Below are 19,379 nucleotides of genomic sequence, written 5' to 3' on the forward strand. Positions count from 1 at the left end.
ATTCAATTTATGCTAATGGGGTTGTACATGATTTTGGTTCTCAGTGGAAACTTAAATTTACATTTTCAGCATTTAGCAGACGCTTTTATCCAAAGCGACTTACATTGCTGTGACAGTTTATTGTCTAAGCAATTGAGGGTTAAGGACCTTGCTCAAGAGCCCAACAGTGACATCCTGGCAGTGGTGGGGCTTAAACCAGTTGATGTAAAGGAGATAACATTGTTTGCCAATGCTGATCAAAAAATCTATTTGGAAAAATGCAGGTAGTAAATCTGAAAATTACATCTGGGTAGGCCCAGGTGGAAAACCATGGCTACAAAAGCATTTGGTACATTTCCTTAACAAAACATTTCCTTATTATAAAAAACTGACACATGGAAAGGACCATGTTTCAAAAAGAGGGATGCTAGCAGATTCTTCATTTTCTCCTCAAAAGTTTCTCACAAACTTTGACTAAGTTTTTTGTGTGTGTGTGTGTGTGTGTATGTGTGTGTGTGTGTGTGTGTGTGTGTGTGTGTGTGTGTGTGTGATACATTGGATGGGGCATACAGATGCCAGCAGTAGCACATCTGCTACACTAGGGGCAATTACCAGTGAGTTACATTCACAATGGCCTTTAAAACTTTAATATGCAAAAAAGAACACTTGTGTTAACCATGTCCAGAAAGGGCGTTGAGTTTCCTGGGCTCTGTTGGCGTCTGTGATGAACCAGCACACAGTGTACTGTGGTGTGAAATGTATTATGTAGTCAGACTAATCTGTATTCTAGTCCGAAAGCCAGGGTCTGTCATGGTATGGGGGGTTGTATCCGTGCTGTTGGCAAAGGAAATTTACACTTCTGTGTTAATTAATGTAGAAAAGTACATTGTGATTTTAGAGTAACATATGCTGCACACATACAAAGTCATGGATGAAGAGGGTACGGGTACAGGACTGGCCTGCCTGCAGTCCTGACCTGTACCTAGTAGAGAGTGTGTAGTGATTTTGAAACGAAAAATGTGACAATGACAACACCGTACTGTATACAATAACACCTGAAAGTGGAAGTGCACAATGCTCACAAACCCTAACATCTTTTCTCAACCTAGCCCTCACTACTATTTACTGTGGCTGATCAACCTTATGTCTCTGTGGTTACTGCAGCTCTGCACATCAACCTTTATAAGAACAATACACCTGTTACGAGGGGGGAGGAAGGACCCAAGGATGCAGAGGGTTTTAAATTAAAGGGTTTTATTTTACAAATAATAAACATAATATACAATAAAATAAAGAAATAACAAGAACAAAAAACACTTCGGGGAATCCCGAAGGCAGCCGGTGACGCCAGGCTGAAAGAAACAAGGAAAAAAAACATGAAGGGGAAAAAAAGGGGAAGCGCGAGGCGCGAACCCTGGTCGCTCACCTCCTGGCTGGGAGCTTAAGCACGCTGCCACAGGTGGGAAACCTCGCGCTGTTGGCCGAAGAAGGGGGGTAACACCGCCGGTAGATAAGTGGCACGGCGCTCTCCAGCAGTTTATGCTGGTCAGCGCCATGCCAGCTACCGGGTGTGATTTAATTGCGGACTTAAACGACTAAATGTAACGGCGCTGTCACCAGCCAGAGTGGCTGGGAAGTGGCCGTTTATAAACAGCGCTCCAGAGGGCAAAACGCGACGCTGTCACCAGCGCTTTGCGCTGGGAGGGGGTCGCGTTCCTCTGGGCGCTCCTAATGGATCTCAAGGTGGCGGCGGCACGGCGGCGGCGGCGACCTGTTGGCGACCAGGCGGCGATGGCACGGCGGCGGCGGCTCAACGGCGGCGGCACAATGGCGGCGGCACGGCGGCGGCGACCTGGCGGCGGCCCAATAGCGGTGGCCCGGTGGCGGCGGCACGGCGGCGGCAGCACAGTGCGGCGGCACAACCTAGAATTAAAATAAACAAACATAAAAGGTCACCGCAGTGCCAAACAAACTGAAAAAAAGAAAAGAGAAAATGGCCAACAAGAGCAGAAGGTGCGACGGCTGCAGCTCTGCACCTTTCCCTTAAATAAGGGAAGGCACAAGGCACAGCTGCAGCCCGTTCGCCCTAACGAGCTGGCCAGGTATTTAAATGAGCAGCTCGTTTCTGCTCTGTAAGGCCTGTGGTGTCAGGGAGAGATGGCACATTCCCCTGACGCCACAGAGCCTAACAACACCAACAGTTAAATTTATCATGGTGTCATGTGAGACATTGTGGTGTCTAGGTTGTGAGACAAGTTTTGCTAATCTGAATGGTAACTTGGGAAACACATTCCCAAAAAAAAAAAACAGGCAGAATAGGTAGTACGCCAAATGCATCTGATGTCCTCCTATGGTGCATGAAAGATTTGTGTGTATATGACTCACTAATGTGAGTCTTGCAGTTATCAGGCTTCAGGTTGTACAGGTAGGTTTTTTACTTTTTTGTAATTTTGTAGGTTCATGGTATTTTATTATTAAATTGTTAATTATTGTTTAATTATAACATTTAGTTTAGTTTTACAGTTATACATGCAGAATCATTTTGTAATTGACCATCAGAGTGTACACTGCACTTAGCAAATTTTAAAAACTAATACTGTAAACTGCTTCACTTAGTTACATTTAAATGGTGTATATATCTGTGTTAACTCTTATAGCCTTAGCAGGGCGGCACGGTGGCTTAGTGCGTAGCACTGTCGCCTCACAGCAAGAAGGTCCTGGGTTCGATCCCCAGGTGGGGCGGTCCGGGTCCTTTCTGTGCGGAGTAGACCTGAAGACCTCATCTGTAAGGCTCGCTGCAGTCTGGGACTCATCTTATCTGTGGTAACAGAAATAACATGCATTTCCATCTCCACGTACAGACATTCAACAAAGTTGGATTCCTTGTTTCGTATGCATATAGTATACTCGGGCAGCCAATACATTTAAGTAAATTCCAAACTGACCAGTCCATTAGGCCTATTTGATAGATTAGATAGATAGATTCAACTTTATTGTCATTGCTCAGTACAGGTACAAGGCAACAAAATGCAGTAATGATAGTCCATCTCTGACAGAAAATAATTGATGACTTATAATAGAACGTCCCATTCCGTTTCAGTTCAATCAGCAACATACAGAGCTTTTTTTCTGATTGCAATAAAAAAGGCTTTTTATTAGATATGCTTAGTGATTGAAAAAGGAGGTGAAAGTGTTAGTACTCCCCTTATTTACATGTTGGTGTGTGTATCTGGAAATTATTTACATTTTCAATATTTAACAGATGCTGTTAAACAAAGCTGCTTACAATTGAGACTGTATGCGTTGCAAGCAATTGAGGGTTAAGGGCTTTGCTTGAACCTGCAACCTTCCGATTACTAGTCCTGTACCAACAGCACAAATATTAAGCTTTCGCCCTGCTCTAGAGTTTCTGTTCCCTGTAAGAAGGGGCTGGTATTTTTTCTGTATAAGTGGGAGTGTGTTTTTTGTTTTCTGTGTATGTGGCTAAAACCAACACACTGTGTTAGGAATGCAGTGTAGAGGCTTAGTATATATAGCATGACCATTAACTCTTTTTATTTGCTTTACTAATGACAAAAAATTACATTATGTTCATTAGTATTTACTAAACAATTTAAACTGCACTGCCTATTGCTTTTTTAACTTTGCCCACCATTGCAGCTTTAACAGCCTCCACTTCTAAAATGGCTTTTAACTAGATTTTAACTACATCTATGGACATTTAGTGCCCGTATAGTCAAAAGAACTTTTGTGAGGTCAGGCACTGATGTTGGGCAATTGTGCTGACCATATATTCTCTTTAAGGATTTTCTGGTGAAGATCACAATTCATGGTTTCCTCAGTTATGCAGGTAGCCAAGGCTCTAAGAATGTTTAGATAAAAGCTAAGCTGTAAACTGTTACTGTTTGTTTCTGAGCCTTAGATCTACATGGTACACAGATCAGCCATAACATTAAAACCACCTCCTTGTTTCTACACTTACTGTCATTTTATCAGCTCCACTTACCATAAAGAAGCACTTTGTAGTTCTACAACTACTGACTGTAGTCCATCTGTTTCTCTGCATACTTTGTTAGCCCCCTTTAATGCTGTTCTTCAATGGTCAGGACACTCCCAGGACCACTACAAGGTGGACCAACTAGGTAGGAATGTGTAATAGAGTGGACAGTGAGTGGACACGGTATATAAAAACTCCAGCAGCGCTGCTGTGTCTGATCCACTGTGTCAGCATACCAACACACACTAACACACCACCACCATGTCAGTGTCACTGCAGTGCTGAGAATGATCCACCACCCAAGTAATACCTGCCATTGCAGAACAGGGTGAAAGCAGGCTAAAAAACATGTAAGAAACAGATGTACTGTAGTGTAAAAATGTAGAGAAACAGATGGATTACAGTCAGTAATTGTAGAACTACAAAGTGCTCCTATATGGTAAGTGGAGCTGATAAAGTGGACAGTGAGTGTAGAAACAAGGAGGTGGTTTTAATGTTATGGCTGATCGGTGTATATGTTTAGTAAATAAGAGGGCATTGTGCATTTGATTAAAATTCTAGTGTTTTTTTACTAATACTGCTCTTGTATTTGGGTCGCCACAACCCTCCATATTTTATCTGAACTTGGGACTGAGAGGTCATGGTAGGACAGGTTCCACTGAAAGAAAACTGCTAGGCAGGAACATCCTAAACAGAGTGCCAATTTATCACAGAGCTGACAGATTATTTGATAATCAGAATAATCATTAGTTGCAGCCCTAAAAAATACACAAAACAAAAACACATTAAACATTGAGACTATAGTGGGTGCTGGTTAACAAATTCTAATAAATATTACTATAAAGGATGGTATGTTAAATTTACTTTTAGTTTTATAATTCCATAGTCAGTTTTTCTTACTATCTCTATTTATGGGGTGGCTGCAGGCTGACTACCCCTTCCCTTTCCTGCACCTATAGGCCACACAACTGTCTTTACTATGTTTACAGCTATGTTTAATATTTGTGGATTCCACATTCTCAAAATTGGGCAATAGATGCAAGTTTGGGAGGTTTTCAGTGCAGAAGAGGGACTTTAAGAAAACTTTAAGAATTAGTCATAAATGCATAAATGTATGCAATATTATTCTACTTTATTATTTACTTCCATACACATATGCAAAAATATATTACCTAAACAGTTAATTTACCTAAATTTTGTTCAACGTTCCAGTGCTCAAGAAAGCTAGTATGTATTAGCCTTTTAACAACCCCAATGAATATAGTGTGAAAACTATATATATATTTATTGACAAATATATTCTTTTCACAAAAATTGCCCTGACCCATTATTATTATTGTTATAATTATAATAATAATTATTATTATTGTTATTATTATTATTATTATAGTATTATTATTATTATTATATTATATTATATTATATTATATTATATTATATTATATTATATTATATTATATTATATTAATTATATTATATTATATTATATTAATTATATTATATTATATTATATTATATTATTATTATGTATTCATTAATTAATGTGTTTATTTATTTTGCTAATTTGGCACAATTACTGAATCAACATTACTTCTCCAAATATGAATTGCATATATCCATGTGAAGAGTTATTTTAAAATATTAGAGTATTAAATATATTAGGGTATTAATATTAAATATTAAATAAAAGTTATTGTAAATATTTACATGTGCAACTTAACTCAATTTAACCATTAATACTGCAACATTTACATAAACAATCCATGTGCTCGATCACATATATGCCGGAATAGCCAGCAAATAACAGAATTAACTGAATTATCACAAACATTATTTCATTTATTTTGTTATAGATCTGCAACTATCACCGTCACGTAAGTTGTAATATTTAATGAATTTACAGGTATATTTTCTCATGCTTGAACTTAAAGGGGGAATGTGTAAAACCCATGTACACTGCAACTTGAAGAACGACTTGCCATATACAAATGCCTGCAGTATCCACAATATACCACGTGGAGGCGCTAAATGAGCCTAAATGGGAAACAGAATAACCCCTAAACCTAAAAACTGGCTATCTTCAACTCGTGTCTGAACTGATGACAGGGACACACGCACACACACACACATACATACACACACAAACTCACAGCTACACACACAAACACACATTTACATTTTCTGCATTTAGCAGACACTTTTATCCAAAGCGACCTACAGTATACACTTGAGGGCACAACAGTGGCAACCTAGCAGTGGTGGGGTTTGAACCAGTGACCTTCTACTTACTAGTCCGGTACTTGGGCTACAACTGCCCAACAGCATGCATGCACGTACACACGCGCACACACACACACACACACACACACACTCTTACACATACACACGCTCTAACTCACACATACTCAACTCAACTTAAAAGAAGCTTTATTGGCATGACAAAATAGGACATTCATGTTGCCAAAGCTCAGTTACAGAGAAATAAAAAAATAAAAATAACAATAAGAACAAATATCTACGAAACATTTACAATAGGTGCAAAAATCTAAAATAGAATAAAATATTAATATAAACAGTGCAAATAATAACAATTAAAAAGGTGACATTTACAATATTGAGGTAGTGAAAAAACGTTTGTTGTGGGGAAGAATCGGGCCCGGATGTGGTGGTACTTGGTACACTGGGTGAGGAAGTGCAGCTCCGTCTCTACTGTACTGAGAGTGCAGTGCTGACACAACCTCTCCTAGGAGCAGCCAGGACCGGGTGTGTCGCCCCGTCTCCACGGCCAGGTCGTGTGGGCTCAGTCTGTACCTCGTCAGGGTGTATCTTAATTTAGGGTGGGATACTGTGCTCAGATATTGTGCTGTACTGTAGTGTCTGTTTAGGGCCAAATAACACTGCATTTTATTCTGGACTTTATTTTCAGTTTCCCAATCATTTAGATATTTAGTTCTGTTTTAGTGTGTGTTAGTGGTGTACTCACTCGTACTCACATACACAAAAACACACTCACTCACACACACACACAAACTCAAATACACATACACTCTCACACACACACACACACACTTAGGCTCACATACATAAGCACTCACAGACAATAATAAATGTAACTACTACTCTCACACTCAGTGATTCTATTATGACGTGTATTGTGCACACTACCTATTGTATTTTTGCACACTATTCTTGCTGCTATACAAATCCTTAAAAGCACATAATAATATATGTTCTATGTTTGTTTCCCACCTGACATTTACTAAGTACCCACTACTGGCAAACAAAACACTTGTCTCTTGGTCCCATCCCTTCACTTTCTTAAGGCCATACCCTGTAAATATCCCTTGTATTTATTGTAATTTTTTGTATTTATTACACAGTTTTTATCTGCACTGTGTATATTGTATTGTTTGCACTTGAGCACCCATGGTTCATCTGTATTATTTTTAGAAGGTACTAACCAGTGCATGCTGGGAACACCCCATTGTGGAGATGTCATCACAATTTCCTCTTGTCAGAGTCTTTCAGATCCTTGAACTTGCTTATTTTTAACTAGCTGCATATTATGTCTGACCTCTTGAAAGGCGCTATAATGAGATAATTAATGTTAATTACTTCTCCTGTCACCTTCAGGCTGATCAGTGTGTATAAACAAATACAAATTCACATATTATATCACTTAGTGTATCTAGGACAGTGACAGAAAAGTAGGTGTCATTTACACTGCAGTATGGATTATTTTCCTCATATGTTTGTATTTTTTAATTTACACGCAAAATGCATGAAGGTAACAGTTATGTATGTGAACATAAATGCAGTCATTTATACTGTATTATTGCAAATGCTATGATTTTGTGTTTATTTGCAGGAAATATAGACCAGACCCATTCGCCAAACTGGATGGTGGCTTAAGATGAAAAGAACAAATAAAAGGATTTTTACTTTGTTTTTATTTTTTGTGATTTCAAGTATCATCCTAATTGCAAAGTATTTGTATTTACACACTTCCTTCAACATCAGAGGAAATTTGCATGCATTTTTATCATTTTACAATAGTTTTGAATCAAATAGTGTGTTGGGATCTGTGAATTCCATAACCACAATTCAAAACACCAAACATTTTGCGGTGTCTGCATTCACTGACCACAGGATCAACGAGGCCATCAGAGTGATCAGCATAATCAAAAGAGACAGTAAGCAATCGCTTTATTGCGTCTATGGCAACAGCGACCATGGCTGGCAGTTTTCTAAGGCCAAAGTGGAGATACACACTGATCATTTCAACTTCCCGTTTGGAGCTTCAGATATTCTGTGTCATGGAGAAGACACCCAAAATGCAACACATGTTGCCATATCAACAAACGCAAATGTCTCAAACATTCACAACTTAACTTTCTTGCCATTAAAGAACAAAGTGGAAAGCAAGACATTTAAATTCAACTTCTCTATCTGCATCTCTAGCCTTTTTGGGGGCTACAATAACGTTCTGCAGTTTGCTCAAACCATGGAGATGTACAAGCTTCTCGGTGTGCAACATGTCGTAATCTACAACACTAGTAGTGGCCCAGACCTGGAAAAACTCTTACAGTACTATAAGAAACAAGGGATACTAGAGATTGTTTCATGGCCCATTGATCAATTCCAGATGGAACTTCCAAACGCACAAAGGGGATCTTCAGTATTATGGTCAGTTGGTGACACTTAATGAGTGCATTTATAGAAACATGTACCAGTCTAAATATGTTCTTCTGAATGACATTGATGAGATCATCATGCCTTATAAGCACGGTAACCTTGCATTAATGATAGAGGCTCTGCAACAGGAACATAAAAACGTAGGTGTGTTTTACATTGAAAACCACATTTTTCCCAAGACACAGTTTGATAAGAGTGGTAAGTTTCACCGACCAGAATGGATAAAAATTTCTGGAATTAATATCATGGAACATATTCACCGAGAACCAGATAGAAACAACATCTACAACCCCAAAAAGATGATCATCAACCCAAGGAATGTGTTCCAAACCTCAGTGCATTCCACTCTGAAACATATTGGAAAAGTCTATAACGTTCCAAATGATGTGTGTCGGATTGTTCATGTAAGAACACCACTTCAGGCAAGTCTTCCCAAAGAAAAACTATTTACTGACACAAGAGTGTGGGACTTTGAGCAAGAACTGGTACCAAATGTAAATACTGCTTTGCAATCATCAGGTTTGTTGTAAAGATTACTTTAAGCGTTTGCTTTACGCTGTTGTTCTCTTTATATAAAAACATTCACAACTTATGCAAATCTTATATTTTTAAGTTACATGTTTTAATTCATAATAATGAATTGATCTTTACTGTCACAAAGCCAGACTTGGAGAAAAATTTAAGGTCACTTGGCATTAAAAGGGGTTGTAGCCAAATTTTATTATGGCATTTCTAGGGATGCAACATTTGCCAAATTATTGTTACCAATAACCAACCAAACTTAGTTAATGGTTAAGTGATAACCAAGCAAGCATAATAAGCAGATTCCTGAGTCTCCCCGTATCTGAGTGGGTTTCCTCTGGGAGCTCCGGTTTCCTCCCACAGTCCAAAAACATGCAGTTAGGTTAATGTGAGACACTGAATTGCCATATAGGTGAATGGGTGTGTGAATGTGTGTGTGTGTGTATGTGTGTCTGCCCTGCGATGGATTGGCGCCCCGTCCAGTGTGTTACTGTGTGCCTTGCGCCCATTGAAAAGCTGGGATAGGCTCCAGCAAAACGACCCTAATTGGATAAGCAGTTAAGAAAGTCAGTGAGTGAGTGTTTCAAACCACACCCTACATTACAAAATGTTGTGTTTAATTAGTAATGATCTTATAACACACAACAGTAAATAGTATATAGGATAAGGCTCAAAACATAGCCAGTAAATCCCTCTGTGAATAAACGTTGCAGATATAGGACAATGCAAGGAATAACATGTTCAGTTAAAGCAGACTAGGTTGCAGCATTAGAAGAAATATTAAACAAAATAATAATGAATAATGTTGCTTTGTGTATCAGCTGTCTATACTTAAGACCACTGGCACAAATACATCTAAACTGGCAGCTCTGGTCACATGAATATAAACATCAGGATTTGCACTGAAGCTAGGTGTGCTATCCAATAAAGAAATGATGTAAAATTTACAACAGTGCACTAGAAAGAGTTGATTAATTGTTGATTTTAAAATGTCTGGTTTTGATATGTATTAATCCTAATTAAGATGATGTTATTTCTGGATGAGTAATTTATCTTTCAATTCACGTTGCTTTTAATATTTTTTATGTTTGTCATATCTATGTGGAAACACAAAGCCGGCTATCATATTGCACAATAGTGACCTCGTTCATGATTTGACTAATGTAAATGCAAAGGTTTTCTGTTAGAATTAGTATGGCAGAGCTCTCTCTCTGTCTCAGTTCAAATAACACTGCAAATTAGCTGCTGGAAATAAATTTTATTTAATTACTTAACTTTTCAACTAATTGCATTAATCAAACAATGAGTTATTTGTTGGTTATGAGGTAAACAGCCCTTTTTGTAAGCCAATGTTCTGTGAAGCTTGTAATTGCAACTTCTATTTATTAGTTTTAAAAAGTGTGGTTTCAGCTAAATTATTGTATTAAGAATTGTATTATTCATTTAACTTTGTTTTTTATGTTTCACCTACCATATGTATGAGTAAATTTTTCTAAATGCTGTTTGCTTAAAAATAATGTCTGTTCACAAATATACAAAAATGGCTAAAGTTTAATAAGTTTATCTAAAGCTTTATAAACTTTTTAAATGTATAAATTAGAATACATTTGGCCCGAAAATATCTTTGTGGACACCCATCCAACACCACCAAGAATCTTGGTGGCGATAAAATGTTTATTTACAACACACAGCGGTAGTGTCTGCTGGGATTCAGGGTTTGAATCCCTATCAGTGCGATTGGCTGAGGCTACTGAGTGTTACTGCATCATGGCCTGTGATTCCAGAGAAACTGGACCCACCACAACCCTGACCAGAATAAAGCAGTGGTAAAACATGACAATGAAATTGAAATGTAAAACTTTGGTTGTTTTATGAAACATTTTAGGCTTAGTAACAGTGACAACTAGTCTTTGACCGATAAGCCTGTCGCCCAGTGAATCAGACCCACCACAACTCTTCAATTCAAAAACCAAAATTGAAAACGGGCAAATGGACTAGCTGCTTTAAACCTAAAGTTTGTTTGTTTATTAGGATTTTAACGTCATGTTTACACTTTTGGTTACATTAATGACAGGAACGGTAGTTACTTATTACACAAGGTTCATTACTTCTCAAGGTTATATCAAACACAGTCATGGACAATTTTGAATCTCCAATTCACCTCACTTGCATGTCTTTGGACTGTGGGAGGAAACCGGAGCACCCGGAGGAAACCCACGCAGACACGGGGAGAACATGCAAACTCCACACAGAAAGGACCCGGATCGCCCCACCCGGGGATCGAACCCAGGACCCTCTTGCTGTGAGGCGACAGTGCTACCCACTTAGTCACCTCTGCCTTAAACCTAAAGAGTAAATATTGTGTTAATACTGCTGATTGAATTTTAACAGGAAATAAAGTTAAATTATCACACTATATGATCGCTGAAGATTCATCAGAAATCTTATCAGAGTGTAAACTAATCCCAGACATCCCTTTCAACCGGGCATCCATACAGACCTGATTGGCCTGAGGAAGAAAAGAAGTCAATTCATTACTGCTGTACATTTGCGCCCTCTGCTGTCTGGTTAAAGCTCCTGCACTAATAATAGATGATCTGAAGTGATAGGTAAGTCTTTCTGAATGCGTTGCAGCTTTCTGAGATTCCACTGCAGGCTGGTGAAAAGAAGCCGCTGGCAACTGCGCACGTGATGTATGAGGCGCGTGATAGTCTATGCCCTCCTCGGCCAGTGGAGGGGGACTTGTAGCAAAATTTTAACAGGTGATTGAAGAATTGATTGGCAAGAACAGTAGCTAGTCAAAGTAATGCTTTCAGCATCTGGTGTGGACAGGGTCATGACTTTGCTCTGTTCAGTTTAAGAATGACTGTGATAACGTAGTTGCAGCAAAATCTGTAATTGCTAGGATTTAATTTTGGAATTGAGAATACAGTTTTAATTACCCAACACCTGCAATTAAACACAATTAAACGTCATTAAAAAAAATGCTACCAGAGTGTATACGGTATTCATTTATTGTGGTCATGTTTAAATGTTTATTTATTAATCTTCAAATACTGCTTTAGAGAGGCTGGGGTCACAAGGAGTCTAAGGTCTTCCCTGACATGCATGCAACGTTTTCTTTCATTTAAAAACTGGACATACTAACTGCTGCAGTTTGCAAGTGTGCAAATTTTTACCCATTCTTGCTGTATACAAGACTATAGGGATTTACTTGTATAGAGTTGCTCCATGGTGACTCAACAGAAGCATATGTCTCTCCAAAATACCAATAAAAGCTCCTGCACATTTATGCAGCTCACCCATGCCACTACAGTGGCTGTTTTTTGCACTTTTCCTTGGTAACAGTCTAGGTCAGTGGTGGGCAAACTATGGCCCGTTAGGCTGTTTAATCCAGCCCGCTGAGTATTTACAAAACTGTCCTGAAACCGTATTAATTTCATCTTTGTCTCACACCATCATAGGAACATTGATTCGGCTGTTTACATTTACATTTGCAGCATATAGCAGACGCTTTTTTCCAAAGCGACTTACAGTCACCACTGAACACAAATTTTGAGCAATTGAGGGTTAAGGGCCTTGCTCTTGGCCAAACAGTGGCAACTTGGCAGTGGTGGCACTTGAACCGGCTACCTTTAGATTACTAGTCCAGTATCTTAACCACTGAGCTATCACTGCCCTTAACATTTATTATTTTTATTCTTTATAATAATAAATCATAACCATGTTTTAGGCAAAACAACATCCATAAAGAACATCATGTAATCATGTAGCAACAGTGCAACAACATTTTTACATAATCCATATAGCGCCGGCCCTGCCTGCGTTACTTTAGTTTGGTCCTAAGCCGGATTGGAACCTAGGGCGGAAAAACATGAGCGACGAGCTCTGCCCACTGCGCTACTAAAACAGTGGTGTAATAAACAGGTTATGCTGATATAACCTGCGCACACATGACATTACTGAGACTAAAAGTGAACACTACTTTGGAATAATAACCAAACGCTTTCTAATTTCCATGGTAGCAGCAGTTTCCTTCTGCTTCATACATATCACCCTGTCTCAGTCTAATCTGCTGCATTTCTCTCCCATTGATAAAAAATACGGAACAAAGCGCGTCCAGTATCAGTTCAATATGGAACACCACGTTTAGTTTCCAAATAAGGAACGATTCCGTATTTTACGGGACAGTTGGCAACCCTACTATCACCCCAGCATGATTAAACCACTTGACTGGTTTAAAATGTTACACATAAACCATTAACTTATGTTGAAAGTGCTGCTTTAAAGGCTGAATTGGTTTTGTTTAGACGGCGATACACCAAGTAGAAACAAAGATAAAAATAATAAAAAATGCATTAAAAAATCACATTCACGCATGTGTAAATGTGCACATAATAGGATGAGTCTGTAGTTTCATTTATATTCAAAAATTCATCCTTTAATCACAAAAATAAAGGTTTAAATGTGAATTTATGTTAAGTTCCAAACCCCCACCCCCGCACCCACCCGGCCCGTCTGTCATTTTTTAAAACCCTTAAGCCGAAAAGTTTGCCCACCCCTGGTCTAGGTGGTCTTTGGAATGTAGAATCCGACATCCGTTTTTTCCAAAAAAAAAAAAAAAACTGAAAAGTGAACTCATCTGACCACAGAGCACAATTCCGTAATTCCACTTTAGTCCATCTCAAATGACTTTGGGTCACCGAACCCGTCTGCATTTCTTCACAAAACTAATATGTGGCTACTTCTTTGCACGATACAGCATAATACAATTCCCATATGAACTTGTCTTGTGCAGATACTGCACATGTTTTTGAGGGAGCATGTGTTTGTTACGGCCCTCTTCTGTCAGTAGAGGTAGAGGTCTGCAGCTGTAGAGTCAGAAATACAAACTGGGTTTGTGGTAACTTGGCTCAAAGTGGTCTGGAGGATACCTTGTTGGAACATTAAAAGGAATAGAGCAGAAGGCCAGAGGAATAACTTTTCTCCTTTTTTCTCCTTTATTGCACACAGGTTATTAAAATGCACACCATTCCATAAATATCTCACTCAACTACTTACAAAATAAATAAAATGCAGTATCACAACTGTCACTTTACTTACTGTTCCTAGACTAATCTCACTAAAATTCCCTACATATCTCAGGGTATAAGTCAGCAGTGAGTTTTCATTACAGTTCCACCTCTCTCTCAGCAGTTAGACAATTTCACTCCAAGAACAAAACTACGGTGGCCGAGAAGTGCAAAACAAATTTACATTTCAGAAAACAAATTTACAACGAAAGCAAAAACAAATTTACAAGTGCTTGGGTCCCCAGTGTTTGTAAATTTGTTTTGGCATATGTAAAAGTGTTTCAGCACTTGTAAATTTGTTTTGGCATATGTAAAAGTGTTTCAGCACTTGTAAATTTGTTTTGGCATATGTAAAAGTGTTTCAGCATATGTAATTTTGTTTTCTAAAATGTAAATTTGTTTTGCACTTCTCGGCCGCACATTTCTGACGGAAAGGGTAGGGACAATAAACCGGAAGTGCGTGTTGCTTACCAGCTGTCAATCAAACTGTTTGTCAGCGGTAAAGTGAACGGAGTTTGTGATGGTGACGATAAACAAGGTTTTGTCTAGTTTGTGGAAATCATTTATTTATCCAGTTGATCCGCTATTGTTTTTCTTGTGGAAAGTTATTAGATTGTTTGTGCAGACGGTTAGACGTGGCGTGTGCATCTCTATTTACCGTCCGCTCTTCTAAACATCTAAGGAATTCCCACAAGAACAACAAAAGCGAAATAATGAAAATAATTAACACAAAATGGACAAAACATTGTTTATTAGGGACGGAACATTTGATACCGAGGCTTTAAAGCTTGTTTCACTTTTGTAACACTGGACTCAGTGTATCGGAGCTTATATTAAAGCAGCATGTGCGGGATTGATGAAGCTTTGGTGCTGTGTTTTATCTCACTCACTATATAAGAGAGGGGGGGGGGGCACCTTACACAGTCATGAGAACAAAGGTTTTATTTATGGTGTTTAACATTTATTATTTTTATTCTTTATAATAATAAGTCAGAACCATATTTTAGCAAAACAACGCACTCCGCCCACTGCGCTACTCATACAGAGGTGTATTACACAGGTTCTGCTGCTATAACCAGCGCACACACACCGTTACTAAGAATAAAAGTGAACACTACTTAATATAATTCCCACAGTCTCCCATTGATAAAAATACGGAACAAAGCGTCCTGTATCAGTTCAATACAGAACGCGGCGTTTAGTCTCCAAATAAAGAAGGATTCTGTATTTTACAGGACGGTGGGTAACCCTGGTTTGATTGTCTCTTATATAGTGAGTGAGATAAAACACAGCACCAAAGCTTCATCAGTCCCGCACATGCTGCTGCTTTAATATAAGCTCCGATACACTGAGTCCAGTGTTACAAATGTGAAACAAGCTTTAAAGCCTCGGTATCAAATGTTCCGTCCCTAATAAACAATGTTTTGTCCATTTTGTGTTAATTATTTTCATTATTTCGCTTTTGTTGTTCTTGTGGGAATTCCTTAGATGTTTAGAAGAGCGGACAGTAAACAGAGATGCACACGCCACGTCTAACCGTCTGCACAAACAATCTAATAACTTTCCACAAGAAAAACAATAGCGGATCAACTGGATAAATAAATGATTTCCACAAACTAGACAAAACCTTGTTTATCGTCACCATCACAAACTCCGTTCACTTTACCGCTGACAAACAGTTTGATTGACAGCTGGTAAGCAACACGCACTTCCGGTTTATTGTCCCTACCCTTTCCGTCAGAAATGTGCGGCCGAGAAGTGCAAAACAAATTTACATTTTAGAAAACAAAATTACATATGCCGAAAACAAATTTACAAGTGCTGAAACACTTTTACATATGCCAAAACAAATTTACAAACACTGGGTACCCAAGCACTTTTGTTTTGCACTTCTCGGCCACCGTACAAAACAGCCCCTCTCCATATCTCTAACTTTTCCTACAATACCTGTAGCCCCACCCTCTGGACTAAACCATTATTACATGCAGGTATTCTTAAGGAAAACGAACACATCCCAAATTCACAACCTAAACATATTTAGATCTAGTACCGTCTTATCATTATTTACATGCATGTTAGATATCCACTGTCAGAGTTAGATCATTAACAGCTTTTTGTCCTTCCAGGTCGACCCGTACACCCCTGTCCCTGTGTCTTCTCCCAGGCCCACAGACCCATCATGAAGACCGAATGACCCGCGCCGCCATTCCCCCTAGGAAACAGGTGAGTGAATGTCTCTACATCATTTAAGATAAAAGGCTCAGTCATCGATTAGTCTCTCAGTCTTTTGTACTTGCTAGCTAGTGATATGCTAGTCAAGCTAGCATCACCACAGGGCTATTGGATATGACTAGATTAAAAGAAAAACTGGGGGAAATGTATAAAAAATATAAATGTTATCAGGAGCCCAAACAGACAGAATCCAGGGCAGGAAATCCCCTTAACGTGCGACTCTTGAAGCGTGTATATAGAGTCATGGTCGAGAGTCTCGAGCCCTAAGGGGCGAATTGTACATCGCTCAGGATACCCGTAGGCCAGCATAACAGAGGAGGGAGAAACTGAACCAACAAACGGGTAGGGGCAGGTGAGACTTTAAGGGGACTGGCTGGGACCGGCAAGAGCACACAGTAACTGTCTGGCCAGGACGAGAGTTTGGGGAGACCATCTGGGAGACTACAGGAAAGTCACTTGGAAATGGTGACAAGACCACTGGAAACTGCCTGGAAATGGTGATGGGACTTCTAAAGAGCCTCCTGGATGCAGTGCTGAGACGCCAGGAGAGTGGCTGTAGGACACCTGGAGAGCCGTCTGGCATTGGCAACAATGCTACTGGAGAGCCGTCTGGCAGCAATGGCAAGACCTCTGCAGGACCACCTGGTTGCAGTGGCGAGACCTCTGCAGGATGACCTGGAACCAGCTGAGATAAAGAACAATAGGTTAAAGGAACCAAAAGATTTCAGACTGTGTGTTGCATCCACAATCAAGACTTTGTTGTGCTGTATCCAAAAGATGCTGTCACACCTAACTGTAATACCACTTTCCCATAAACATTCTGCACACATATGTCAAACAAATATGTCAGGTAGGACATGAGATTACTGATAACACTGCTGCCGTTCAGTTAGTTTTAACTATTCAGTTGTTACAGCACCTAGGATGAAGTTCATACTATTGTTGGTAACATTGTTGCTATACAGTTGTTGTTTGTTTGGACTGTTCAATTCAGTCCTTCTATGTGTACTGTTATGAAGAAGAAGTCCCCCCTTCTTCACTCCCCCTATGTTTATTGTTGTGGGTCCAAGCACCAAACGAGCTCAAACTCCTTTTGGTTAGGATTCTGTTAGGAGTCACTGCTGTGCTCACTTCTCTTCTGGCTCAACCCAGGGTGTTTTGGTGACTCCTGGTGGCGCCTATTGCAACTGCACCAGCTTAATTGGTTCTGGAGCTAACCAATAGATCTCCACCGTGGCTAATTAGTCACACCTGCTTCCTATCTACTCCTCATCTACCAGCAGTCAAAAAACCCCAGTTTCTCTCAATCTCCACCAGATCGTCTGTTGATGTCAGTGTGAACTGCTCAGCTCTCCTGGTTACCTTTTTGAACTTTTGATAATTGAACTTTTGATAATTGAACTTTTGATAATTGAACTTTTGATAATTGAACTTTTGATAATTGAACTTTGTGCTTTTTCCTGGATCCCATGCTTCCAGTGTTCCTGACCCCAGCCTCATTTCCTCCTGGTTCCTGGGTTTCTCGCCTCCTTCCTTTCTCCAGCATTCCTGCCAGTTCCTCTGGTCTTCACCTCAGCCTTCTGGTTCCAGTGCTGCTTCTCCTAAGCTCCTTCTGCCTCCCTCCAAACCTTCTGGTTCCAGTGCTGCTTCTCCCAAGCTCCTCCTGCCTCCCTCCAAACTTTCGGGTTCCAGTGCTGCGTCTCCAAAGCTCCTCCTGCCTCCTTCCCAGCCTTCTGGTCCCCAGCCGGCAGTCCCACCTGCCACGATCCCTGCCTCCTGGTTCCCTCGTTGACCGTTCCTGTGCTCCTGCCCCGGCGTGTTTTTCCTCCTGTATTTTCAATAAATCTAACTAACTAATCTCCGTGTCTGTGGTGTGGTGTTCGCCTGGTGGTTCCTCCAAAAAACCTTTTATTGGCTCTGCCAATCGTAACAGATTCTTCCTCTTGTTCTTCTCTTCCTTTCCCTTTTTTTTCTCTCTGATAAAATAAACAGACAGACCAAACCGTAAGTCGTACAAACATGAGACTTGCTAACCAGGTACACCAGCCTTATTGCCCTGAGGTCCATATCTCCTACACCATATAACATGTCTCATGCTCTACATAAAGCCAAAAAAAGACATAGAGGTCTTCTGGTTTTTCACCGCACACATCAAAGAAATGCTGGAATTTCAATAGACTGTTATTGCCAGATGCCAATCAAAAACATTGGTGGAGCAAGCCAACAATAAAGCACACAAATCCTGCTCTAACTCTGAAGCATTGCAACGATTGCTACCAAACTCCAAAAGCTCTGGCAAAAATATGGTGTAACTGCAGTACTGCATGAAATTTGGCATAGTGCTTCTGTGTCCTATCCTCCTTCAGGAATGGTCCTATACTAATATATTGGACCACATTGGGTGAATTTATGCTTGGACCCCGTAAATCGCAGCTTGCAGCTATATTTTCAATTGTGTTACTTTACAGTCTTATATTCAGCTGGCAAACCCCCACCACTGCACATTAAACATCGTGTACCTGAAAGGTAACACTGAAAAATGTATTTTAAATGAACAGGCATTCACCTGGGCAAAGCCTGGACTGTTAATCTGTTGATGCCTACACTAGGGTTTTTTGTTTGCATGACATTGCATTAAAGTGAAGTTATAAATAGAAAGGACAGTTATAAATGCAGTTATAAAAAGAATAGACTTAATAATAGCATTCATGCCTTTAGTTAGTTAGCATTAGCAGTGTGCTTAACACAAAATTACTCATTTAAAGGGAGTAAATAGAACCACCTGACAAAATGAACTTCAAATGTTTAGGTGCAACATAGAAACTCAATAATCTGTGTATTTAAATGTGTATTTAAATGCTAACCCACCAATGCATAGTGTT

General features: G+C 39.5%; 1 pseudogene; it reads left to right on the forward strand.

Moving 5' to 3' along the window:
* Positions 1–1,710: 1,710 nt before the first annotated feature.
* LOC134318034 (uncharacterized) lies at positions 1,711–18,289 on the forward strand (annotated as a pseudogene).
* Positions 18,290–19,379: the final 1,090 nt, after the last annotated feature.

This window comes from Trichomycterus rosablanca, chromosome 7 (assembly GCF_030014385.1).
Source record: "Trichomycterus rosablanca isolate fTriRos1 chromosome 7, fTriRos1.hap1, whole genome shotgun sequence".
NCBI classification, from domain to species: Eukaryota; Metazoa; Chordata; class Actinopteri; order Siluriformes; family Trichomycteridae; genus Trichomycterus; species Trichomycterus rosablanca.